Below are 13,116 nucleotides of genomic sequence, written 5' to 3'. Positions count from 1 at the left end.
AAAATGAATCACTTAGACAAACTATGAATGAAGCCTCATGACTTGTATGTTTGGACTCATAAGTCTAGAATACGTTTAAAAGTAAGTGAGCCTAAGATGTATGTGATAAAATGATGTAACCCTAGAAGGGTTAAGTAAGAGTGTGAAACACACTAAATTGCCAAGTACATTGGCATATGATGAAATGAACATTCATGTGAAGGGGTGAGTAATTATGAAAAGCAAATGTGTTAAAGTTAATTAATGAGGTTACAATATGATAAGACGCTAATGTGAAATATGAGAGCAATACCGAATGAGCCTATGCATGTTACCAAAACGTAGTCACCTATGAGAGTGTAAAGTTAATGAAGAGATCAGTCTCTATGAACACACTAATGAAAGTATCAAAGTTATGCATACTTAATACTAATGATGAGATGAGAAATTATCTAATGAGCTATGATGTCATCATGCTCGAAGCCATCTTCCATGATATATGAGTTGAATGTAATCGAACTTTTTACTGAGCACCAATAGGCTAGCTATGAGCAGTGATGCCTTCCTTCAGAAAGGGCGGAGGTTCACGTAACTTTCATGAGAAGAGATTGTCCGGCATGACGGGTATGGATATCCTTATATCTCCTAGTCTTTGAACCTATACTGCCAATATAGGGATCTAGCAGGGTTCGACTCCCTATATACGCTAGCATGTTCAGGTCACTTTGGCCGGTGATTCCACGTCTTTTCGGTGTGGGGCAGACACTGGAATACATGATGCTGACATGATCTATGTCGGTTAAGGTTAAAGTTCCCAAACAAATTATGAGACCAGCGTCAAATGATGCACATAATGAAATGAGCGATACCAAAGGTATTATGATAGGATAATAAAGAGGTGAGCTAGATTTATGTAATGACACTAGGTTATTCTTGGTCATTGCACAGCAAAACCGATGAGAATCATAAACTTCATCCTAGGTATGACTGGTGATTGCACTAGTATATGAATTAATGAAAATGAAGTACGTACGAACGAATAAAGCAAACTCTGTGTTTGCTGAAGAAGGCTCCCAAGTTGAGGTCCCATATGTTGAGCCCTTATTTTTGGAAGTCCTAATGTGAAGTCCATGAGTCCAAGTTCTCATGGCATATGAAATAATGATATGAACTACGTGATATGATATGTGTAATATGTTATGTGTTGCTTGCAAAATGATAAGTATGATGATGCATGTGACTCTCATGGAATGACTTTCCTAATCAAAATTTGGCAAGTCCACTGACTTGACATTCCATAATTCATATCGATAGGAAATAGATCTTCTTAATCATGCATGTACTTGGTGTGTGGTTGTATATAACCATAGTTACTACAAGTGTGTACTAATCCCATACAACTCAACATTTTTAGGTGCAGGCACAGGTGGACGTTAGAGCTTACAAGTTCACACCGAAGATATCCGGACAAGGAGCATTCATCCGGATTTTGTAGGCCCTCCTTCTTTCGAGGATGCTTGCCCATTATATTCTAGATTAGATATAGGTTTGAGTTAGTGGAGTATGTTCCACTAGCATTTCTTTCTCATCTTATTTCAGACATTATATTAGTGCCATTTTGGAAAGTATACACTTAATGCAATATATAGAACTATTTCTTTCATTGATGATCTTAATATTAGATGGTTGATTGTGAACGTTTATGAGTTTAAGTAGAATGTCTTATATCAGTGTTAAGTCACAAAAATTTCAAATTTTCCACTAAAATTAACCTAGATGAAGTTACGATGATTTATGTGGGCTTGTCTGCGAACATTGAGAGGTCAACGACGTCGATCTCGTTAGGGGTATAGACTCCGGTTATGACAAAAGGTATAAGAGTTGACACATAGAATATTGAGGCAGTTCTGAGTTACCCTAGACCCACATATCCAACAGATATAAGGAGTTTCTTGGGTTTGGCTGGCTATTATAGGAGATTTATTGAAGGATTCTCATCTATCTCCGCTCCTTTAACCAAGTTAACACAGAAGAAAGTCACGTTTCAATGGTCTAAAGCTTGTGAGAAAAGATTTTAGGAGTTGAAAAAGAGATTGACTAAAGATCCAGTTTTGACCTTACCAGATGGTACTTAAGGATTCGTGGTGTATTGTGACACATTAAGAGTTGGCTTGGGCAGTGTGTTAATGCAAAAGCGCAAGGCTATAGCTTATGCCTCTAGACAGTTGAAGGTTCATAATAAGAATTATCCATCTCATGACTTAGAATCGACTAATGTATTGTTTGCATTGAAGATATGGCATCACTATTTATATGGAGGTCATCTGGATACATTCACTGTTCAAAAGAGCCTCTAATATGTTTCACTCAGAAAGAGTTCAACCTCAGACAAAGAAGGTGGTTGGAGTTACTCAAGGATTATGACATGAGTATTCTTTACCACCCAGGTAAGGCTAATGTGAATGGTGATGCCTTAAGCAGGTTTTCCATGGGAAGTACTTCCCATGTCGAAGAAGAAAATAAGGAGTTAGTAAAAGATGTTCACAGATTTGCACAACTACGAGTCAGACTTAGGATTCCACAGAAGGAGGAATAGTGGTGTCTAATGGGGCTGAATCATCCTTGGTGTCAGAGGTGAGAGAGAAGCAAGACCAAGACCCTATTTTTCTTAATCTGAAGGCAAGTGTCACTAGCCAAAGATTATTTGCTTTCAAACAAGGGGGAGATGGTGTGATGAAATACCTCGGCACAATATGTGTACCTCAGGTTGATGGACTACAAGAAAGAATCTTGGAGTAGTCTCATATATTCAAATATTCCATTCATCCAAGTGCCACCAAAATGTACCATGATTTGAGAGAGGTATATTGGTAGGAAGGCATGAAGAAAGATATTGCTAAGTTTGTTGCAAATTGTTTTAATTGTCAGCAAGTGAAAGTTTAACACCAAAGGCCTAGAGGTTTAGATAAGAGGATAGAGCTTTTGGAGTTGAAGTGGGAGATGATTAATATGGACTTAATCACAGGCTTGCGAAGATCGTGATTACAACATGATTCCATTTGGGTGATTGTCGATTAAATAACAAAGTCAGCCTATTTTGTGTCGGTCAAGACTGCCTATTCTGCTAAGGATTATGCTATGTTGTACCTTCAGGAAGTGGTAAGACTTCATTGGGTTCCGATCTCCACTATTTTCAGATAGAGGTGCACAATTCCTGAAATTTTCCTAGAATGGCAGGTTGTAAGGTGAATTTTTTGCCCTACTTTTAATCCTCAGACAGATGGACAAGCAGAGCATAAGATCCAAACCTCAGAAGATATATTGAGATCTGGTGTAATCGACTTCAATGAATATTGGGACGATCACCTAGTTCTCATTGAGTTTGCTTGCAACAATAGTTATCGTTCGAGCATCAAAATGGCCCCATATGAATCTCTTTGTTGGAAAAGACGTAAATCTCCTATTAGTAGGTTTGAAGTTGGAGAAGTAGGGTTTATAGGACAAAATTTAGTTCACCAAGCTATGGATAAGGTGAAACTTATTAATTAAAGGTTGAAGACAACAAAAAGTCGCCAAAACTCCTAACAGATGTTATAAGAAGGCCATAAGAGTTTGAGGTAGATGATTGGGTGTATCTCAAAGTTTCACCTATGAAAAGAGTTATGTGGTTTGGTGAGAAGGGTAAACTTATTCCCCACTATATTAGACCTTATAGAATCAACAAGAGAGTCGTCAATGAGGCTTATGAGTTGGAGATACCCCAAGAGTTAGAAGCGGTTCATTCGGTATTCCATATTTCTATGTTAAACAAAGTGTTTGGAATTCTTTAATTTATATTACCAACAAAGAATGTGGGGATTAAGGACAAATTATCCTATGAAGAAGTTCAGATCAAATTTTTGGATCAGCATGTTCGCAAGTTGAGGACAAAAGAAGTTGCTTAAGTCAAGGTCCTTTGGGGGAACCAATTTATTGAAGAAGACACTTGGGAAGAGCATGAGGATATGAAGAGATATACACATCTCTTTGAATCCGAAGAGAACACAAATCAAGGTACTAAACTATCTTCTTAGAACTTTATAAATTATGCATAAGCATGTTACAACTTACTTTTGTGGTTGAGTGCTGAAATGATAATTACTATCCTTAGCTTAGAGAATGAATTCTCATTCGAGGACGAATGTTCCCAAGGAAGAGATATTGTAACATCTCGTATTCTAGATAACCTAAGGTTAAGCTAATAAATATAAGAAGAATTAAATTTGGAAATATGTAAGGAAATTAGGAAAATTTTCACATTTCAAAAGTGAGTTTTGGTCATTTTCAAATGGCCATAATTCCTAGCTCAGAAAGAGTTTAGGTGAATTCTTTATATGGATGGAAAGCTCGTCGAAAGATCTTTTGAATGACTTCTTTTTTGTGAATTTATGGGGTCGTATGAGGGATATATGACTTTCAATAGTTGGGTTATTTTAAGGGTGTTTTTGTCTTTTCCTAACTTAATTATTAAATTTGTTTTTGGGGTAAGATGCTGGGGTCTAAACAGATCCCATTCAGTTTACACACTTATAAAATAATATAGGTCTTTGAGATAAAGGACAAAACAAAAGAAGGGTGAAGAAGATGCAAGAATTCCAAGAATTCGTTCGTGGATTTCATTGGGGGTGATCCCTAATAAGGAATGTGAGATCAATCGGTGTTGGGTTCTTTCAACCATCATCCTATTTCATTCATTACTGAAATTTATTGTTAATTGAAGGAAAATCTTGAAGTTCTTGATGAAAAGTTTGAAGTTCTTGTTTGTTGAATTGTTGTTGATTTCTGTTTATTTTAATCCATGTTTCCGAACTGTTTCTAGGTATAAACTATTGGGTAATAACTTATTTAGTGATCCTAAGTGTTTGGGGTGTGATCCATGGGAGTTTGGGAAGGTTTGGAGAGTAAAACAAAAAATAAAGTCGGAAAACCCATTGGAGAGATACCGGGGTGCCACGCCTCCAATGCTTTTGAAATGTGAATATTGTTTTGCCTCCTATGCTTAATAGTGTTATTTGGTCTATGCTTGAAAGTATTATGTGGTCTAAGAGGGTGGCTGCCTCAATCTGTTATTGATAGCCATTATGTGATCATGCACACTAATGTACACACACACTCACACATCATGCTTGATTACAAGTAGAATAGATCATGGTGTCTAAATGAAAGGTAGTTCTCATATTCACAAATGTATACTACTATGCATGTTAAGCTTATGTTTGTGAAAGTATGATATGTGTTTCCTTAACTAGAATGACTTGATAGGTGTACTTGTATGGTCAAGGGTATGGGACGTTGTCTACGCATTGCACATATGTGCCTTGATATGATAGTTCTAGTTTTGGATTCTATGTGCATAAATATGAATGTATGAACATGTGTTAGCTTAATGTGTTATGTGAAAAGTTTTCTCACATATATGTATACGCACACACATTAATGATGACCTGCTGAATCGAGGGGCCTTGGAAGGAGTTCCTAAGAATACTTTAAACCTAGATAGGTGCTTAAATATGCTATAAGTATATAAAGAAATCATTATCCTAAGCCTATGTTTTATAAAAATTGGTAATAAAGACTTTTAAATGAAAGGAACTTAGCTTAGAACCGAGTGAACTTGACAATGAGAGTTTTTGACTTCCCTAGGAGGAAGATTCACCATATGTTCCTTATAGAGTGTTGACGTCCCTTAGAGAAATACTCACCTATGGATCGACATGAGGTCGTGGCTTCCCTTTGAGTAAAGTTCACCAATATTCTCTCATGAGAGAAGGCCTCAATAGCCAAATGGCATGTAGAGGGATCATACTTATCTCTTAGTTCCATAAACTATGCTTGCCACATAGGATCTAACTATGTGATATCAACTAAAATTCTAGCATGTGTTAATGTTCTACCTTGGCTAGGTAAGAACACCTTCCATTGGTGTAAGTCTCTACAACACAAAATTCCATGTTTAGCACCCATGGTCTTAGTTCGGTTAATGCTATAGTTTTCCTAAAGTAAAATGGACAATGGAAGTAAATGACTAGGACCTTAACTAGGATGACATAAGAGAGGTTACTTAGGATAGGTAGAAGTAATGAAACCATCTAGACATTGCACAAGTAGCTCATTAGGAAGTCCTAGGGAGGTGGCCTAATGTGTATGGTTATGTTTTTGTATTTATGCATGACATTGTAGTAATTGTTTACTTGTTATGAATATGTGAATTGTCTACGTCTAAATGATGTGAACGTGTCCCTATATGCATAATGTTTGTCTTAATGATTATACGATGAAGGTCTTGCATATCTTGGGATGAAGTTTTCTTCACTTGTTAATGTTAATGTATGAAGTGTTAAGGTTCGTGGTCTCATGAAGGGTTTACTGTGTATGTGTGAGGTATGAGGTTATGGGCCTTCATATGTGCATTGCAATAGTAAAACAAGATTAGGGTCATGAATAAGATATTATAATGACTATGGTGAAGTGAAGCCATTATATGTGCAAATTGATGTAGATTACTGTAAAGCCAATAGAGCCTTGACTTAAATGTGTCTTTAATAGAGTATACTTGTATGATTGTATGTGTTGGGTTTTATAGGTTGTATATATGCTTTCTTTCTGGCCTAAGGTAATGCACTGCACCATGTATCACTGGAGGGTTACTTAAAAAGTTTAGTGAATAAAAGAAAAGATAGCTCACTTTAAAGTAAAATAGTTCATTGTAAGGTGACCACAAAAATAACTTACATTCTAAATGTGTTTTTCTATTATGTTTTGAATTTGAATATGCCTATATGAAGCATGTGAATGATATAAGTTCAATTGTACAATGGTTTTATAAAGATTTACTCAAAAAGGCATGAAGTATGATTTCAAGAAAATGTCCCTTTAAATACATGGTTTTGCATTGTTGCCATACTTAGTGCATTCTTGTACTAATCCCATTCTTCTATACTCTTTACACAAAGTTTAGGTTATGGATGCTTAAAGGATGTATGGTGAAGAACTTGATATATGATTCTCAAGCTCAAGAAAAGGAATCCTTATGTTCCAAGGATATCCTACTTATGTTTACTGTGAAGTTTTATAAATCATATACTTATGATTATGTAATAATGGTCGTGTCCCTATTGTACTCTTACGATGTCGTGTCTAGTAATGCAAAGAGACTTATAGTCTAAGTATGTAATATGATATGTTTAGTATATATGAAGTGAAGTTTCTACCATATGATGTGCAATGAAAAGTTTTATATTTTCCCTAAATTTACTATAATAATACGATGAATGATACCTAAGGGTTTTTATAAGACCTTCGAGAGGTTAAGTATGCCATGTTACTTCTACGGGGTGCTCCCTGGATGTGACGTTAATAAGGCGGTAGGTGAAGCAATGCTATGGCGCATTGCATGGAAGGCTATCAACAAGAAGGTGGGTCCGATTTCTCGAAACCCCCTGGATTATCACGTGGACTAACCTCAATAGCACCCACACCAACCTCTGCTCCATCAGTAGTGTTCCTCTCACTGCTCGTCGATGTAGAATTGAATGCCAAATCAGCAATCTTTAATGTTCTCCATTGACGTATCTCCACATCTACTAAGGAGGCTACCCTAGATTGTTCAAACATTGTCCTCTCTCACTTTCTAGCACGAGCCTCATTATTGGCCTAAGTGGTATGTCTTGAGTGGTGTCTCTTGGTATGCACACGCTGCTCAGGCTATGGCTCATCATTGAAATTGACTAATGCATCAAGCACTGAGTCATATGCTAGGTCAATGGGAGAAGTCTCTAGCTCATTCGTCTTCATCTCTATGATGGCACAAACGTTGGTACACAAGCTGGCCAACTCATATTTAATAGTAGTGAGGTCAGAACTGGGGACAGGGCGTGCTAGAACCCGTAGCCCAAAGGAATTAAGCTGTTTGTGGACTGCCTAAATTTGCTGCTCGGCCTGCTTGTCCACCCGCTTCTCTATGCGGTCCTCAACCTCATCAATGGATTTTTGCATCAAAAGATGAATATGGTAAAGTTGAGTGGCCATTTGTACCACTAAATTCTTAACTCAAGCTAGAGGGACCAACGCCCCAGATGGTGCTGTAGATGTCAACGACTTGAGGGGCCTATTGGTTACATGTGAAGACGATGTCGGAGTGGGGTTAGAAGACTCTTGTGCGATAGGGTCAGCCAAGTTCTCGCTCAATGGAGGCACCTCAATACTGGGCTCTCTGTGTGGTGCTGTAAAATTGGTTTCATCATTGATGACACCTATATCTAGAGTACCTGTCAGCTTACGAAGTTTGTCACAGTGCCAAATTGGCACTCTGGCATCCCTGAATAAAATGAAGATAAGACAGGGAAAGGGGTAAGTGGTATGAATGTTGAGCACCCTCTCATGAATCTCCGCTATAATCATTCGAGAAAAGTTTATCTCCAATTCTGCTACCAATGTTGCCACCATCACCGCATATTACAGTTATGTACGTTGTCGGCCTTTGTGGGCGATAATAGGTGCTGAAACAACAACCAGAAAAACATGGACACAAATTTGAGAGAGGCCCTCTTGATGAGCCTTTGGGGATCTATAACACCATCTACCCTCTCACCATCTGTCGCTATATATCGAGTCAACAATTTTTTCAATGTCTCACCATCCTCCACATTCCTCTAAAATGTACCACTCTGAAAAATCTCCCACCTATAGTCAAAATCCTATGTATTTCGAGTCCACTATGTTAAGGTGGAGGATCTATATAGGAAGTTGTTACTGGTGGTGGCAGACTTGTCCACTCGGCATCCCCATACCATCATAGAAGTGAGGGGATCTTTTTTTGCAGATCTTGCCCTCTTATCGATGGACCCTCGAAGAATGGATATGTCGGAGATATAAAACTCCTAAAAAATCTCCACATTGTAGCTCTTCAAGTCATGATCCATCCCATCGCATTTATGGAAATTGAATAATCTCTATACCTTGGGGATTGTGGAAAGACTCCCTATGAGGACTTGACAGTCCTTAGTAACCAACCGGGTCATCACCCCCTTTTCATTCAGCATCCTCGCATACCTGTACACCAAGTATTGACCCTCGATGCACCATCAGTTTTTTTCATCAGCAACAGATAAGGGGTCGTTTTCTTGGGGTGTGGGTGAAGACTTTGAACTTGTAGCCTCATCAGATGAGGCTTGCTAGTGTTGGCCCCCAAATCTAGTGGCTCCCTAAAAGCTGCAACCAAAAGTAGTGGATGCTTTTCATCCAAAAGATTGGGCCAACATTGAAGCGGTGGTAGACTCAGTGTCGGATGTTGAGCCTCTTTAAGAACTGGAAGCAGCCTCGATTGGTGAACCAGTCAGTGTACACTCCTCATCAGACTGGAGTAAGTGAATATCCTGTAGACACCTTTGGGGTTGTTCCCCTAGTGACCATTGCAGCAGTCTCTGTTGTGGAACCAAGAGGGGAATAGGTTGGGTCTCACTTGTAATCGAAGTCTTCTTCGACCATTCGATAAGACAGGGAAACCAACATCGATTTGCTCTCTTGTCGTAAACAACATCCTTCTTTGGACTCATTTGAACCTTTGAAGCAATTGTTAGTATCATAGTAGCACCAAAACACACTAGATAAAAACGGAATAGAGTAAACTTTAAACTCATAAATGCAGATCCTTGTTGCAGTGTAAGGTCGACGCACACTATCAATGGCACGTCTATCATTCGATGGTCTATCGATCACGTCCATCATCCGACACTTAGAATTTTTTTTATGATTAACTCAAAGCATGGTTTTTTATAGGAACAATGGACGTCAAGAATGACCCATCGATGAACTAATGGACCTGGTCCACTTTCGTCGTCTCACGTTCGGATTTATTTTTTGAAAGGAGTGAATCAGGTTCTGTGATGGGAACGAAAATTGTTCATAACGGTTCATCGATCAATTAATGGACCGTAGGCCACTTCCATCTTTTTTAACTTAGAGTTTTTAAGGGTGTTTCAATCGACGGACCGCATCAACAACTCTTCGATCAATCGACAGTCCGTAGATGGGGTCTCGTACTATTGGTTTGTAACAGAATTCATGCCTTTTACCAGTTCAAATTTGTTGTGTCTTTGGTTACCCCTATTTTCCACAATCAAGACTAAACATGTATTTTTTACACACCCAATATGAGTTCGTCATTTCTAGAGTTCCTCTTTTATGTAATGATTCGATCAATTTACAAAAGACAAAGGAAGCCTAAGTTAGAACATTCAACAAACTACAATTTAACTTGTACACTTTGCTATACAATAAATGTCCATTATCCCTATTGGAGTAATTACGCATTTTCAAGTATGACATTTAACTTAATTTAGTCCCAAGGTCAAGATCCACCCCCGAACTTCAATATACAACTATGAACGAGAATTCAATGTTAATGGAAATCGAAGTACCTTTCATAGTAGTGCTTTGGTTTTCTGCACTTTTTGAACTTTGAGGAAGTATCCTATGTGTCTGAACTCGATCATCAGCCTCTTAATAATGGAGAAAAAGAGAATTTGGGGAAGAGAGTGTTTAGGAATTTAGAAAACATATGGGACAATTTTTTTTTGATGGGGAGTTTTGTTTTAGTGATGTGAAATATGGGGGAATTGATGGGTTGTAAAAGTTATGGAAGGAAAGTCGAAAGAAAATGGAAAGAGGGAATGAATTTGTAAGGTTATCTATTTTAATATTACCTGACGGGTCGGGTCGCTGGCAGATTTGGACCTACGAAACACCATTGACGGTCCGTCGATTGGTACAATCAATCACTTCAGACTTACAAAGAATTTTAAAATATACTTGGTATCTACGGACACCATTGACCGTCCGTCGGTAGGGTTAGTAGATCTCTTCACCAGACCATCCTTCTGCATATTTGTCTTTTTTCTCCATACATACGTACAAACAATTAGTCCATTCTTTTTGTGTTTTTCTTGACACTTTTAAGACAGAGAACCCATACTAATCTCTATCAAACATTAGCACACAAGAAAAAATGAGATAATTAAAAAAAATATGACTCTTGCTACTAGGGGAAAAAAATACGGTAGTCTAGAGAGTACACCTTGGGTTGCCTCCCAAAAAGCATTTGATTTCACGTCATGTAACGACGCATGTCTCTTGATTATTAAGAATTCATCAAGATGATAGGCTTCAACCACTTAATGAACACTCTTCGCCTGCCCTAGAAAGATCATTATCCTTTGTCCTTTGACCGTGAACTTTGCGCCTTCCTTGTTCTCCAACTTAACCTCTCCATGTGGGAACACTTTAGTTATGAGGATGGCGCTTTCCACTTGCACTTGAGTTTTCCCGGAAAGAAGTGAAGCATTGAATTGAATTGAAGCATCAAATCACCAACCATATATTCTCGCTTGTCAATACTTTGGTCGTGATACTTCTTCATCTTTTCTTTGTAGATGGCTTAATATTCATAGGCCTTTAGGCAAAACTCATCAAGCTGATTCAACCCATTTAATCTTTGTTCTACTACTTTAGTCCAATCCAACTTCAGTCTCTTCATTGTGCATATAGCCTTGTTATCTAGATCGAATGACAAGTAACAAGCCTTCCCATATAAAATGTGGTAGGCCCATAGAGAATCATCAAGCCTACTTAAAAAATCCGTTATATTAGCATTCATAGTTTCGCCAAAATTTTCTTGATCTCACGATTGGACACAAGAACTTTCCCACTAGTCTATGGATGGTAAGGAATAGCCACATTTTGGCGAACACCATATTTCTCCAATAACCCTTTGAACAATTTATTTCAAAAGTGAGAGACACCATCACTAATAATTGCCCTAGGTGTGCCAAATCAGGAAAATATTTTTTTTTCAAGAATACGGTGACATTTCTTCCTGCATTATTAGGAAGCGCAATAGCATACACCCATTTCAACACATAGTCAACCGTCGCAAGAATATACTTCATCCTATGATAACTCACCAACGGCCCCATAAAGTCAATGCCCCATACATCAAATAGCTCGATCACCAGAATAAGATTCAAGGGAAGTTCTTGCCCCTTAAAAATTCCTCCATCCCGTTGGCACCGATCACATGATTTGGCAAAATAGTGAGCATCTTGGGAATGGTTTGCAAATAATACCCACACTGCAGGATCTTATGCGCAGTTCGGATACCACTATGGTGCCCACCCACAAGCGAGGAGTTACATGCCTAAAAAACACTCAACATCTCAACCTCGGGTATACAATAGTGAATTATCCCTTTAGAACAACTCTGATATAAGTAAGACTAATCTCAAAAGAACTTTTTCACATCATACATGAATTTATTTCTCTGGTGGAAGGTCAAGTCTGACGGTACTATATAACTTACCAAATAGTTCGGAAAGTCTGCGAACCATGAAATCGAATCCTGAGAAGCAGCCAATGCATGTTCATCCGGGAATGCATCATCAATTTCAGCCTTTTCTCCCAATTCACACATATCTTTACTCTCCAATCTAGGCAAGTGGTCAGAAAATTGATTATCAGTCCCCTTTCTTTCTTTGACCTCAAAACAAAAATCCTGTAGCAACAATACCCATCTAATCAACCTTGGCTTTGCATCCTTCTTCTCCATCAACTACCTCAAAGTAGAATGGTCGCTATGCATTATGACTCTCGTACCAAGCAAATAGGAGCACAATTCTCGAATGCAAACACCACTATAAGAAGTTCTTGTTCTGTTACCATGCAGTTCTTTTAGGCTTCATTCAGAGCGTTACTCGCATAGTAGATGGGGTGGAGGATTTTATCCCTTTTCTATCCCAATACCACACCAAGTGCTACCTTACTTGCATCACATATCACCTCAAATGGCTCATTCCAATCTGGTGAAATAATAATGGGAGCATACACCAACAGATCTTTCAACTTCATAAATTCATTCATACAATATTCATCAAAATAGAACTTACCTTATCAAGCAATTTTCACAAAGGGTGTGCAATTTTCGAAACATCCTTTATGAACCTCCTATAGAATCCAGCACGCCCAAGGGAACTTCTAACATCTTTGACAGACATGGGTTGATGGATTCTTTCAATTACTTCTACTTTGTCTCGAACAACCTCTATT

The sequence above is a fragment of the Solanum pennellii genome, chromosome 4 (assembly GCF_001406875.1).
Source record: "Solanum pennellii chromosome 4, SPENNV200".
In the NCBI taxonomy this organism is placed as follows: domain Eukaryota; kingdom Viridiplantae; phylum Streptophyta; class Magnoliopsida; order Solanales; family Solanaceae; genus Solanum; species Solanum pennellii.
Note: the sequence above shows the minus strand (reverse complement) of the source record.